This window comes from Marmota flaviventris, chromosome 15, assembly GCF_047511675.1.
Source record: "Marmota flaviventris isolate mMarFla1 chromosome 15, mMarFla1.hap1, whole genome shotgun sequence".
Taxonomy (NCBI): domain Eukaryota; kingdom Metazoa; phylum Chordata; class Mammalia; order Rodentia; family Sciuridae; genus Marmota; species Marmota flaviventris.
The window spans coordinates 57,215,271-57,229,536 of record NC_092512.1 but is presented as its reverse complement, the minus strand read 5'-3'; positions in this window follow the sequence as shown (position 1 = coordinate 57,229,536).

Here is a 14,266-nt window from a genome sequence, read left to right as displayed (position 1 = left end):
AAGCCAAGTCCAATTAGTCACCAATGTGGGTGAGAAAGATGGTGTAACAGAATCTGAATAATGTGTCCAAAGTTAAACACTTAAACTCTAGATAGAGCAGAGGGGTGGGAGGGACAGGGAGAGGGCAGGGGGTCAGCAAGGATAGTGGAATGTGATAGACATCATTATCCAAAGTACATGTATGAAAACACAAATTGGTGTGAACATACTTTATATACAACCAGAGATATGAAAAATTGTGCTCTATATGTGTAATAAGAATTGTAATGCATTCCGCTGTCATTTATTTTAAAAAGATCAATAAATAAACAAAGTAAAACACTTAAAATGAATTAGTCTTGACTTCTTAATTATGTGTAGGTTTGATTATATACCATTTCTACTTCCCTATTCTAAACTATTTCTAAACAAATTCTTTAATACCATTTGTTTTGCAATAGTTTGTGACTGTTACACAATAAAATGAAGAAAAAGGAAATGAAAAGAAAAAAAAGTAATTTTCAAATTAAGCCCAACATAACTTCCAGTTTAGGTCCTCTCTAAACTCATTTATCTACTACTTATTTTTGCCTGAGGAAAGTGGTGGTCATATCTGTGACTTGGATGTACATGCAATAATTTGTCTCTAATTCAGCAATGAAGCCAGCTACAGATTGAGATAGACACACATTGCCCTGAGACTGAGCAGGGATACCTCAGATAGACACATGCATGTGCATCTACACCCACATGTTGCTTGAAATCCAACCAATGACATTTCAATTAGATAAATTGCATTAGCTGTGTATTGTTTGAAAACAAATTATCAAAATTTCATGTTGTAAAACAAGATAATTTTTTCTCACAATTTTTATGCATCAGGAATCAGAATATGAATAATTGTGGATCCTTTTCTCATGATTTTGATAGCAACAGAGTCAGGTCAGTTTTTTCCTCTCCGAAGCCTTAAGTTTTCTTTCAAGATCACATGATGATTGGTAAAAATCCCTTTCTTAGTTATAGAACTAAAGTCTTCATTTTCTTGCTGGCTGTCAGCAGAGGGTTACTCTTGGTCCCTACAGGACATTCACATTTCTTTGCTTTGTGGACTTCTCACAAACCCTCTCACAATATGGCAGCTTGCTTCTTTAAGTCTAATAAAACTCTCTCTCCTTTCTTCTAAGACACAGTTTCACGTAATATAATATCATTATGGGAGTGACTATCGCTTCACCTTTGTTGTATAACTTAATCAAAATTATGCCTCTCTTATCATGTTTTCCATGTTTCATTGGCAGGGAGAAAGTCACATTTCTAATCCCTTTCAAAGGGAGCAGACTGTAATGGGCATGGCCCAGTGAATGCCATCTTGAAGTTTTGCTTAACATACCAACTTACAAGACAGAATTTTTCTAAGAGGATTAGACAAATACTAACTTCTCTTTCCATTTAAGTTTGGAAGAAAAATGACTTATTGATGGCAGAATCTGACTCTATGAAATTGTTCATAAAAAAGCATTGAGGAGACTTAGGTTTTACCTTGTCCATCTATGATAAACAGTTTTGTTAGCAAGTTTCTCTTGTGGTGACAAAATACCTGTGAAAATCAACGTAAAGAGGAAGGATTTATTTTGGTCCATGGTTTCAGTTTTTTCCCAGGATTACCTGTCACATTACTCTGGGTCTTTAGTATAAAGAACATCATGACAGATGTGGTGGAGCAGAGATGTTCAATTCATGGGTAGTCCAGAAGCAAAGCAGGGAGGGCTGAAGATCCCACATTACCTGTAAAGGTACACCTCCAATAACGTATTTCTTTCCATTCGAACCTAAAAGTTCCACCACTTTGCAATAGCATCAAAGACTGCCAACAAAGCTTTCAAAATGTGACCTCAAGGGACATTTAAGATCCAAACTGTAACAATAGGTGGTATGCTTTTACTAACTAATATCATTGAAATTCTTTCCTTGCCTTTGCATCCTGTTGTTTCCTTTCCCCTTGTAATCTAATGCATTTATAGTGATGTGAATAGATAAAAGAAGCCCTAGTTTTTAGTGTCAATTAAGTTGAATATATTTTTCAACGTGAGCATAAAAATGTATTAACTTGAAATGATTTTTAAAATTATATCTGCAATTTTTTTTTTCAATTTAAATGAATAAAGAGTACAGGTAGGTTTTTATATATTCCTAACATGATCTTAGGAGTCTCTTTTACTATAAATTATTTTTAGCTTAAGCCAAGACTGTATTAGTCTAACTTCTCAGAACAATAATATTTCTGAGAAAGTTTCCCAACTGATGGTTATACTGTTTTCAAGAATTTCCACTTCCTGAAAATTTAGTATCTCAAGCTAAGATTTATGAATAGTGGACCCATATATTATGAAGGAAATCTTACTTGCAGCTTACAATATCAACCCTCTATGGGCTGAGGGAATGAGTGACTATAATACTGATGATAATTTATTGCATAATAATAAGATTTTACTATTGTAGCATTTAAATTAATCGTGTTGCAGGGAGGGTCTTTTCTGTTCTTATTTATTCAAAGGCATTTGTTTGAGTTCTATCTCTACTTTCTCATGTCAGAGAAAACATTAGACATGATTAGCTGTAGGTATCTGTGCTTCATGACATCCAAGCAAAGTTCTTTTTATATTTCATCTTATAATTGTATTTGCAACTTAATGTTTGAAGTGTCAGTCTTTGTAAAATTAGCTCATCTTGTTATGATTTAGAGCTTTGATGTGAGTGAAAGGCTTCTATTGCAATGCAGAGTCACATCTGAGAGTAAACTGCATAGACAAAGAGACTTACAAGACTAGTAAATCAAATACTCTGAGCTGTCTATGTGGATTATGAGATAGTATTTGCATAACTTTGAAGTATTTATACTGATGAAATTACAATAATTAAAATCATTGCTGTGTCAATTGCTAGATGCCACAAGGCATAGCAATTACTAGCATGCAAATCAGACTTTGTGTAAGCATTTTAAAGAATAATTACCTTATTTGATTCAGATGTGCCTGAAAGGCATTAAGAATCATTTGAGCTATTTGCCTTCAACAATTTTAAGGCTCGTAGATAATGTTGTTATTATCAATTATTTACTTTTGTATATCACTTTTCCTTATTTTGGTTGAAACTTAATGCCACTGACAAAATAAAAATACACAACTTTGCTGTAACTAGGAACAATTTACAATATCAGTTAAATCTTCATCTTGCTTCAGCAAACGTTTTTCTTTCTAATGGGCTTTACTCTGCTATGTCATCAGTTTCATTCTAAATAGCTAATGTATACCCAATGTCTATATTCACACAATTTAGGATCAGCATTGTGAATTGCAGGAAAATACCAGAGTAGGAAATCAAGACATGAGGGTATAGAATAGCCTCCCAAAAATATTTGTTACAGAAAATGTATAGGTGGTTACTTAGCTTGCTGAAAATTGTAATTTTTAAATTGCAATTTACTTTTTAAAAATGAACACCAAACTTTATATAACATATAAAATCAGACTTGACATCATGTGATGTCAATAACATATTAAAAATTATGAAGTACTTGATCTGAGGTAAAATGATGGATACTGCAAGATTACTTCATATGATTATGTTTAACAAAATATAAAGTTATGATCCATTTTTTATCTATATATGGTAGTTATTATAACACAAGATTTTTTTAAAACATCATTCTAAATAATTGAGTTGAAAATCACAAAACCACAGCAGGGAGTTTTATGAGTATTCCGCCCAACCTACTTTCTGAGAGTTTGCTTAATTTCCTTAAGTCTCTTAATAGTTTCCTAAAACTGTAAAATTTTATGTAATACTTTTGAAAATCCAGGGTGTTTTCCTGACCAAAGCTTTGCTATTTTATTTCAATGTGAATTAGTTTTGTTTTTTGTTTATTGGTTTGTTTGTGTCTGAAAACTCCAGAAAATATGCAGAATTTTATTTTTCATTGAGTTCAAAAGTTGATCTAAAATTAAAATATCCATAATTATTTGTTTGACTCTATCTCCTCTTTGGATGACTATGGGAGTAATATCTACTTCCTATTTTACAGAAGTCATAAACATCTGAAAATTAAAACATTCAGAATATATTTAAAAATAATTTTAGATTATTTAAGCTAGCAAATAATAGTTTCATTTGGAAAATATATTCTGTGAAAATAAAACATACAGAGGTATACAGGAGCTGAAAAATTAGTAATGAATATGTGAGGTCTGTGCCTTTTTTCTAGATCTATTTGTATCTATCCAACTGATAATTTCTCTTTAGTAAGACAGACAACATGATAGACAGATATATATTTCTCTTCAACAAAATTAGCAGAGGAAAGGTCCTGGTATTAGGTCAAAAATATTTTAAGGCCATATCTGAGATACTCATTAGATATTTTTCCTTGATTGAATAAAGCTTTCTACATAAGAAGTATCCAATATGCTAGAATACACATTTGTTGGAAAAATCAAGGAAAGGAAATTTATTTATGCAGAAAGATATTCCTCTGACCATACAGTGCAAGCAAAAAGAGGGTCTGGATTTTATCATGACAATTCTAGTTATCATTAATAGTGGAATTGCTGAATTTGGATATTATTATGATTATTTTATAACAAAATGTGTTGAAATACAGAAAAAGGACACAGGAGCATAAAAATTCTTATAAAAATAAATCAATAAATCTTGTGACAAATTGTAGTGTATGTAACCACTGGAAATTAAAAAGATTTATTGATTTTCCATTTCAGTACTTTTTAAAAAATCCAGGCTTTTTTGTTTTAGCCTCTCTTCCCTGTGGAGTGACAGTGGGTAATCTATTTGACTCTTTCCATATATTTTAAACACTATCTTTATTATTTTTGATTAAAGCTTTTATAGCTATGTTCCTTACAATTCTTTTCTTTCTTTCAAAAAACATACAAAATAAAGGTCCACTGACGACTCTTAATTACACTCGTTTAGAACAATATTTTGAGGGACTTTATTACAGGGCATAGTAAAATTTAAAAAATATATATATATATTTTTTTTCCCTATAGCAAAATAAATCCATCATTAATATGTACACTCTGGGCAGAAAATTGTGCAACATGAATACTTTTAGCATCACAGTGCATTCGAATTATAGCATCATTACTGTCAGTCCTCTAATAAATGACATATATACACACACACACATAAACACAATGGATCAGAATTCTCTAGAAAACATCTAGGCAAGATTTATAAAACAACCTAATTTCATTTAAAGTAATTTCTCAAAATTTTCTACAGAAATTCTGGCTAAAAGTTAACATTAACTATATTATACATCAATTTTGTTGTAATAGGCTAAGAAAAAGAATGACATAGTAGACCACCTATATATAGATGTTTTTATTTCATTTTTATATAGTTTGAATTTAAAACGAATGCTTATGGCATATGCTTTAGGAGGGTATGCTTATGTTTATATAGATAGTATTAAAGACTAAAGAATTGTGTTGTGCTATAGAGCTAAGCACACAATAAACCCAGACCTTACATGGTCCTTTCTGAGCAACGACAAAACCAGCTCAATCTCAGGATTCCCTGGAGGACATTTTAAAAAAGGAATTCCATTGTCTTCCCCAGAGGTGCAGAATTAGTGTTTTAGTTAAATCAGCTCTAGGACTCTGTACTACAAAGAATTTTCCAGAGATATTTAATCACAGCCAGATTTGAAATGACTGGCAGTTCAGTTTACATAGAGGAACGCTTACAGATATGTCCCACAGTCCACAAAAGGGGGTAGAAGTGGGGAATTAAAGTTTATTTAAACTTCTTTTTCTCTTCAAAGCTATATGTTTTCACATATAGCTTTAGTGCAAAATTTCACTATGCAAAAGCTTTATAGTAAACAGAATTTTCTGACCTGGTACATTTTCAAGTTGATCTTGTAACTTGTAACAAATAGTTTTGTCTCTAGTATAGAACTCTTTTCTTCTAAGTATATAATAATTGGTAGATATTTTCTTAACATGAAAGCCAACACACACACACACACACACACACATACACACACACATCAGAAAACAAAATTCATAATTCTGCTTAAGAGTGAAATAGATTTTCTAAGGAATAAGAAACAAATTTTAATATTTTCTATGTTTATTATAATATTGTTTAGGAGAGCTATTGAATGCAATTAGCCTAAGAATAAAATATAAATTTCACATGTTAAAAGGGAAAATTTAAAATAGTTAAAAAAAAATGAATCTAAGAGAATCAATCAAAAATCCATTTGATAATATTAGGCAATAGCTTTTATATTTAATCAAAATTTAATTAGGTAGACATTTACAATTTAAAGTATCAATAGCAAAATATTTCTCTACATAAATTTAAATAATAAAGATAAATCATTGTGAAAAACAAACAATTTAAAATAACAATATGTACTATAAAATATTTAGAACCTCATGATGAAAGTTGAGGACCCATATCAAGGAAAACCAGGTAATTATTTTGAAGTGTTAGTATATGACACTATATTAGAATAATGGAGATATACCTAACTTTTGAAAGGAATATAATGTTATAAAAATGAAGTATACTGTAGAGATGTCAAGTATCTCAGAAACAATCAGCATATTTAATGCACTATTCATTAAAAATAAACAGCACTTGCTAAGGTATCTATAAAGTACATGCAGAAGAATAAAATTATAAAAATCAGAAAATCATGAAAAAGAAAAAAAATCACATGATTACAAGTGATAGAAAGTGAAACCTAACAAATATACATTATGAAATTCTAGTCACAAAATTAATATATTAGCATTAGCACTGCAAGTAATTGACTATATATTAGAATAGAGTAATAAATGATATTGTAAGTCAGTAGAGAAAAGGCAGCATTAAAAATATATATTCAAGGAATTTAGCTTCTGGCACATAGTATAAAAATGGGACCAGAAATACCCTACTGCCTGAAACTATTAAAAATCAGACAAACTATATAAAGTGATGGTTGGCAGCCATTGAACATCAGACAACATAGAACAATGGTCACTGAGTGAAGACTAGCAGTTGTCCCAGATCATTACTAGAGAGAGTATCCAGGACACAGTACAGCAGGGGCCAACAAGATGGAGGTCAGCCTTATCCAGTGTTGAACAGAAAGGTCTGGGCTTCAGGGAGGGCACTGAAGAACAAATACAGAAGACTGATCACTAGGAAAGAGACAACTGCTTAGCTAGAGAATTCCAGAGTTCTGTAGGGGGCTAACCATCATGTCTTCATCTGGGTAATGATCAGTGTATGCTGGTGAGAAACTACCCAATTTTGAGAGGCAAAAAAAAGAAAGAAAGAAGGAAAGAAAAGGAAGAAAGAAAAGTAGAGGAATAAATCTCACGACCCAAAATGGTAGGCAATTTGAATTGCCACCAGCCAGAGTGGAAAGTCATTGTAATTCATGGAGCATTATGCAGAGGGGGTCATTGCCTCAGTGTTCAGACAAAATCAGTCTTGGACTAAAGATGAATCTGGTCTTGCATATCTCAAATTAAAGCAAACCCAGAGGGATAAAGTAATTTATGCATCCCAGAACAAAACTCAAGAATATTATGGCACTACAAAATGTATCCAGCACCCAGAAATGTAATACTAAAAATGTTTGGCATTCAATAAAACATCACTAAATGTGTAAAGAAATAGGAAAAACAATCCATGATAAAGGGAAATCTCAATCAATAACAACATATAGAAAAACGATAAAGATTGTATCATTTGTAGAAAAGGCCATAATCAATTATCATTGTATGCCATAGTTCATAAATACAAAGAAGCAATTAACAACATATGCCATGATGTCTATGTGGAATGTATATAACTGTACCCATAAACAAAATAATAAAGAGCACTGGAATGATAAATATATATGTTGTGGCTTATATATTAGGTGTTTCCTAAAAACTCATGAGTGAGACAATGCAAGAAAGAAGTGAAATGAATGGATTATGAGAGCCTTGGAGCTCATCAGTGCAGTAAAAACCTGATAAGAATTAACGTGGTAACTGGCAGGTCAAGTTGTGTTGGAGGTGGGTACCTGGGGATTTATCTTTGGAATTATATTTTGTACCTGAAGAGTGGAGTATTCTCTCTCTCTCTCTCTCTCTCTCTCTCTCTCTCTCTCTCTCTCTCTCTCTCTCTCTCTCTCTCCTTTCATTTTTAAAAATTTGTTCCTTTAATATATAATGTCAGTAAAGTGTATTTTCACGTAGTATACATACATGGAATATAACTTATACTAATTAGGATCCCCGTTTTTTGGTTGTTCATGATGTGGAGTTTCACTGGTTGTGTATTCATATATGGACATAGGAATGTTATGTCCAATTCAGTGTATGGTCTTTCCTATTTCCATTCCCCTTCCCTTCCCTTCATTCCCCATTATCTAATCCAATGAACTTCTGTTCTTCCCTACACAACCCCCCACCCCACCTTATTGTATGTTAGCATCCATGAGTCAGAGACAACATTTGGCCTTTGGTTTGTTGGGATTGGCCTATTTCATTTAGCATGATAGTCTCTACTTCCAATTTTGCAGTCCCACAGCAATGTATGAGTGTACATTTTTCCCCACATCCTTGTCAACATTTACAGTTACTTGTTCTTGATAATTGCCATTCTGGTGTGAGATGGAATTTCAGTGCAGCTTTAATTTCCATTTCTTTAATTGCTGGAGATGTTGAACATTTTTTCACATATTTTTTGATCATTCATATTTCTTCTTCTGTGAAGTCCCTGTTCCTGTCCTTTGCCCATTTATTGTTGGGTTATTAGTTTGGGGGTTTTTTATGTTTTTTTTTTTTTTCTGTTTCCTGATGACCATTTCTTAAATTACTTTCCTCTGCCTTGTCATTCCACCATGATGTGCTGCCTTCCCTTGAGCCCCAAGGAATGGAGCCAACTATCTATGGACTGAGAACTCTGAAAAGGTGAATCCCCAAATAAACTTCTTCTTTTAAAATTGTTCATATCAGGCCTTTCAGTCACAGCAGCAAAAAATCTGACTAAAATAATGTGGGTAAATATAAAATACTTTATTTCTTCTTTCTTTCATTCTTTTTTCCTTTTATCTTTTCCCCCCTCTCTTTCCTTCCTCCATCCCTCTTTTCTTTTCTCCTTCTTTCCTTCCTTTCTTCCTCCTTCCTTTATTTCATGCTGGCGTTGAATTCAAAGCCTTAAGCAGGGTAAGCACAAACGCTACCATAGAGCTACATCCCTAGTCCTTCTTTTTAAATATCTTTATAAGTTAATTGACTATTTAAAGAAAAAAATATGATGGTAAAGTTTGAGATTTTCGACAATTAAGAAATAAATTGTAACAATAATACAGAAGCCATGAAGGGGAAAATAGAAGATTACTCCCACATGACCCTTCTAATATGCTTCTGAAAGAATTAAGAGATTGCTTCAGTTCCTATTATTAAGCTTATTATGTAAGCTTCAAAGCCTGACATTCGTTTTCCCTGAGTTTCTAAAATCTCTTTCCAAGTTTATCCTGAAGCCTCTCTCTTGTAGAGACTTAGATATTGGTTCCACTAATTTAGACAGGAAAATCTATGTTGTCATTGTAATTCTGTCTCATTTTATCTCTCAGATTGTGCATGTCAATACACAATCTTCATTTATCTAAATTCCCCTCCTTCATTTATCTAATTTCTTTCACAAAAATCAACTTTTAAAACATTAGTTTGTTAAAGTTTGGTTGCCCTGACCAAAACTTCCTGACAAGGACAACTTAGAAGAAGAAAAGTTTATTTTGGGTTCACAAGTTCAGTCCATTGTTGCCCAATTGCATTGCCCTGGGACTAAAGGGAAACAGATCATTATGGCAGAAAGGTGTGGCATAGAAAAGATGTTTTAGTTCCTAGCATTCAGGAAGAAAAAAAAAAGAGTGTTGGAGGAACCAGGGACAAAATGAAATCCCCAAGAGAACACCTTCAGTGACCTATATCCTACAACCATATCATACCTACTTATGGTTAGTACCTAGTACAGTAGTCCTTCTGAATTATTTATCCATCAAGTGGATTAATCCACTGACCAGGTTACAGTTCTTATAATCTAATGATTTCACCTCTGAACATTGCTACATTTTATGATACATGAGCTTTTGGGGGAAACACCTCACATTCAAACCATAACATTCTGGTCATGGCCCCTGAAAACTCTAATCTTCCAAGGCAAAATGCATTTAGTCAATTGTTAGGAGTCCTTGTATCTTAATAATCCTAGTACTGACCAAAAGTTCAAGTCTAAATTCTTCTCCAAGATAAAGACAAACTCAAAGCTTTGAATCTTTGTTTAAACAAGATAAAATTATGTATATCCACTATATTGTGGCACAGAGTAAACATTCACATTCCAAAAGGAAATAATAGGAACATAGAAAGAAGGAACAGGACCAAAGCAATGCCAAAATTTAGCTGGGCAAACAAGTCCTGTTGCTTCATGTCTAGCATCTAGAGAAAATGCTGGTGAAGTGTGAATTCTAAAGGGCTTGGGCAGCCCCACCCCTGTGGCCTCGGTTTCAACCCATATGGCTTCTCTTCACTTGGCTTTTCTTGCATTTCCTCAGCTGGTGTTCCATGTTACTGGCAACTCTTAATTCAGCACACCTCCATTACAACTTCATTCTCACAGCTTTAAGCATTGCCATCCCGGGGGTTATCCACAGGGATTCCAACCTGGTACACTTTGCCTAGCCTTCCTTTGAAATCTTCATGGAAGCCCCTGTGACCTTGGAACTCCAGCATCCTGCATTTCTTCGAAATAAATAACACATGGACTTGCCAAAGTCTTCTACAAGCTCAAGCAGTAGACAGGTCCCCTTGAACTATGGATGCAGTGGTCTTTGAGTGGGAGGGCAGCTGATCACATTGTAACATATCCTGGGGAATAACTTCCTTAGGCACCCTGTGTGAGCAAGGTGCTTCTATAGATTCTTTTTTTAATTGATTTTATTTTTAAATACATGACCCCAGAATGCATTACAATTCTTATTACACATATAGAGCACAATTTTTTCACTTCTCTGTATATAAAGTATGATCATACCAATTCATGTCTTCATGCATGTACTTAGGATAGTGATGTCTATCACATTCCACCATCATTGCTAACCCCCTGCCATCTCTCTTCCCCTCCCACCCCTCTACCATGGTATTGGCACCAAAACAGACTGGTAGACCAATGGTACAGAATGGAGGACACAGAGACTAACCCACAAAATTACAATTATCTTATATTAGACAAAGGTGCCAAAAACATGCACTGGAGAAAAGATAGCCTCTTCAACAAATGGTGCTGGGAAAACTGGAAATCCATATGCAACAAAATGAAATTAAACTCCTATCTCTCACCATGCGCTAAACTTAACTCAAAGTGGATCAAGGACATAGGAATTAAACCAGAGACTCTGTGTCTAATAGAAGAAAAAGTAGGCCCTAATCTTCATCATGTGGGATTAGGCCCCAACTTCCTTAATAAGACTCCTATAACACAAGAATTAAAACAAAGAATCAATAAATGGGATGGAATCAAACTAAAAAGTTTCTTCTCAGCAAAAGAAACAATCTGTGAGGTGAATAGAGAGCCTACATCTTGGGAGCAAATTTTTAGCCCTCACACATCAGATAGAGCACTAATCTCTAGAATATAAAATAATTCAAAAAGCTAAGCACCAAAAACAAACAAACAAAAAACAAATAACCCAATCAATAAATGGACGAAAGAAATGAACAGACACATCTCAGAAGAGGATGTACAATCAATTAACAAATATATAAAAATATGTTCCATAGTTTCTTAAAGAAGTTTGCACTGTTATACTCTTAAATCTGTGGTGAGCTGGGTCTTGTTGATACCTAAGATGCCCTCAGACATCTTTCCTATTGTTTCTGTGAAAAATACTTATTTTGTGGCAGTAATCTCTTCCTTGCCTCAAATTTTAGACATACTTCTTCTGAGACCAAACTGAAAGTTTTAAAAGTCTTTTTTCTCTGCTTTCTGCTACCAATTATCATAGTAAACCTGGCTAAAAGCTGTTGGCAATATCCATACCTAAATGCTATGCTGCTTTGAAATTCCCCCATCAGTTTAATTATTTCATGACTTTTAAATTCAGTCCACAGAAAATTCTCAGGATATGTCAAAATATAATCAAGTTCTTTGCCAGAATAAAACTTGAATGGCTTTTAGTCCAATTCCTTATAGTGTCCTCATTCCCTTCAGAAACCTCAAGATCACAGTCTTTACTGTCTGCGATTCTTATCCATATTCTAGTCTTCTATGCTCCAACCAGAATTGCCTATTAAGCTCTATTAACATTATTCCAAGCCTTCTCCATTCAGTATCTGCAAACTTTTCCAAATTCTTTCCACAATCCAATTATAAATATTTCTGAACCACATGGTCAGTTATGATCACAACAATTACCCCACTATTCAGTACCAGTTTCTCTGTTATTCAGCTTTTCACTATTGTGACAAAAATATCTTACATTATCAACTTGGAGGAGGAAACATTTATTTGGGGCTCACCGTTTCAGAAGTTAATTCCACAGCTGGCCAACTCCATACTCTGTGTTCGGTTCAAGATGAGGCAGAACATGGTGGAAGGGCATGGTGGAGTAAAACTGCTCAGCTTATAGCAACTGGAAAGCAGAGACAGAGAGCAAAAGGAGGCCAAGGACAATCCCTACTACCATGCCCTACCCACATATAGTTACACAAGTACAATAGTCCTTTAAAATTATTAGTCTGATAAATGAATTAATCCATTGATGATGTTACAGCTTCTCATAATTCAATCATTTTACCTTGGAACATTGCTGTACTGGGTAATGTAGGAGCTTTGAGGGGGAATACCTTGTATCCAAACCCAAACAACTAGGTAAATATAAATTAATCCCAGGTAAGATTGACATGGGTCTCCAGGTTAAAAACCAAACCAAACCAAACCAAACCAAACAAAAACTTAGCAGGAGAGCTGAATCAAATCAGAAAGTGACTTAGGTACAGAATGGAAAGACTTTAACTTAGTACCAAATTATCAAGTCTCTATATTTACCTTCATTTTTACTGAGAATTCAAGAAATTCACCAATAGTGAAAATAAGCCTTTTGTTGACTCTGCCTTTTAGCTTTATTTACGACAGTCTGAGAAAAAGGAATTTTTATTTTAATTTCTTCCCAATTGGAACTATGTGCATCTCTTTCAATTGCTTGGAAGATTGAAATAGAATTACATAACAGGAAGGACTTTGACGTGGCTGATATAAGTTTTAAATTTGATAAGCACTTTTTTCTAGAAACTTAGCAGCCTGTCCTCTGGTTTCACATTTCATACAGATTGTTGACACCTCCTGAGCAGAGTACAGAGGACCTGTGAATATTCTAAGATCTGTCCTCAAATATTCTTGATTCTTGAACACTAAACCTGGAAATTTTTCTTCTTGTGCCTGGATATATACAATGGGATAGAATATCATCAGAATATAATGGTGACTTTCATTTAATACAAACTTATTCATGACATATTATATGAAAAACATAATTGCTTTAATATTTTAAATAAATCAAACAATAACATGGCTGTATTAAGTAAGAAGACATAAAATTCCGAAATGGATCAAAAGAGCATGAAAAAAGAAACTACAATTAAATAAAATAAGTAACAGAAGCAACATATAGTAGACTTAACAATATAATCTAGTGAGTCTTTTGTGTAATAGAAAAATAACAGACAATTGCAAATCATAAAGAAGAAAATTAATGAAAAAATTATAGTAATAGAAGAAAATCATATAAATTAGCTCTATAAGTAATGACTCTTCTCAAATAAGGAAAGAGAACAAATAGAAGGAATCATCACATTTATTAAAATTGCTTAAAGTACTAAAATTATTTACTTAATGCTCATTATAATCTGGAAAAAAATACTTAATTCTTATCTGGGAAAAATACTTAATGATAATCCTTACTTTATATTACTTGAAAAAAGTTACCTAGGTTAAAAAAAAAACCTTGTAAATTATATTAAGGCAGAAATTAGTAACATAAAGGAATGTATATAAGAGACATAAATAAATTAAAAATTAATTAGTCCAACTTTCCTGAAAATTTGGAGCAAAAATTGTTCTAATAAATGAATCAAATGCTTTTGGTAGCAAAATTTTTTAAAACAAATGAATTATTAGCTAATAAATATTTAATAGATAAAGTATAAACAGAATA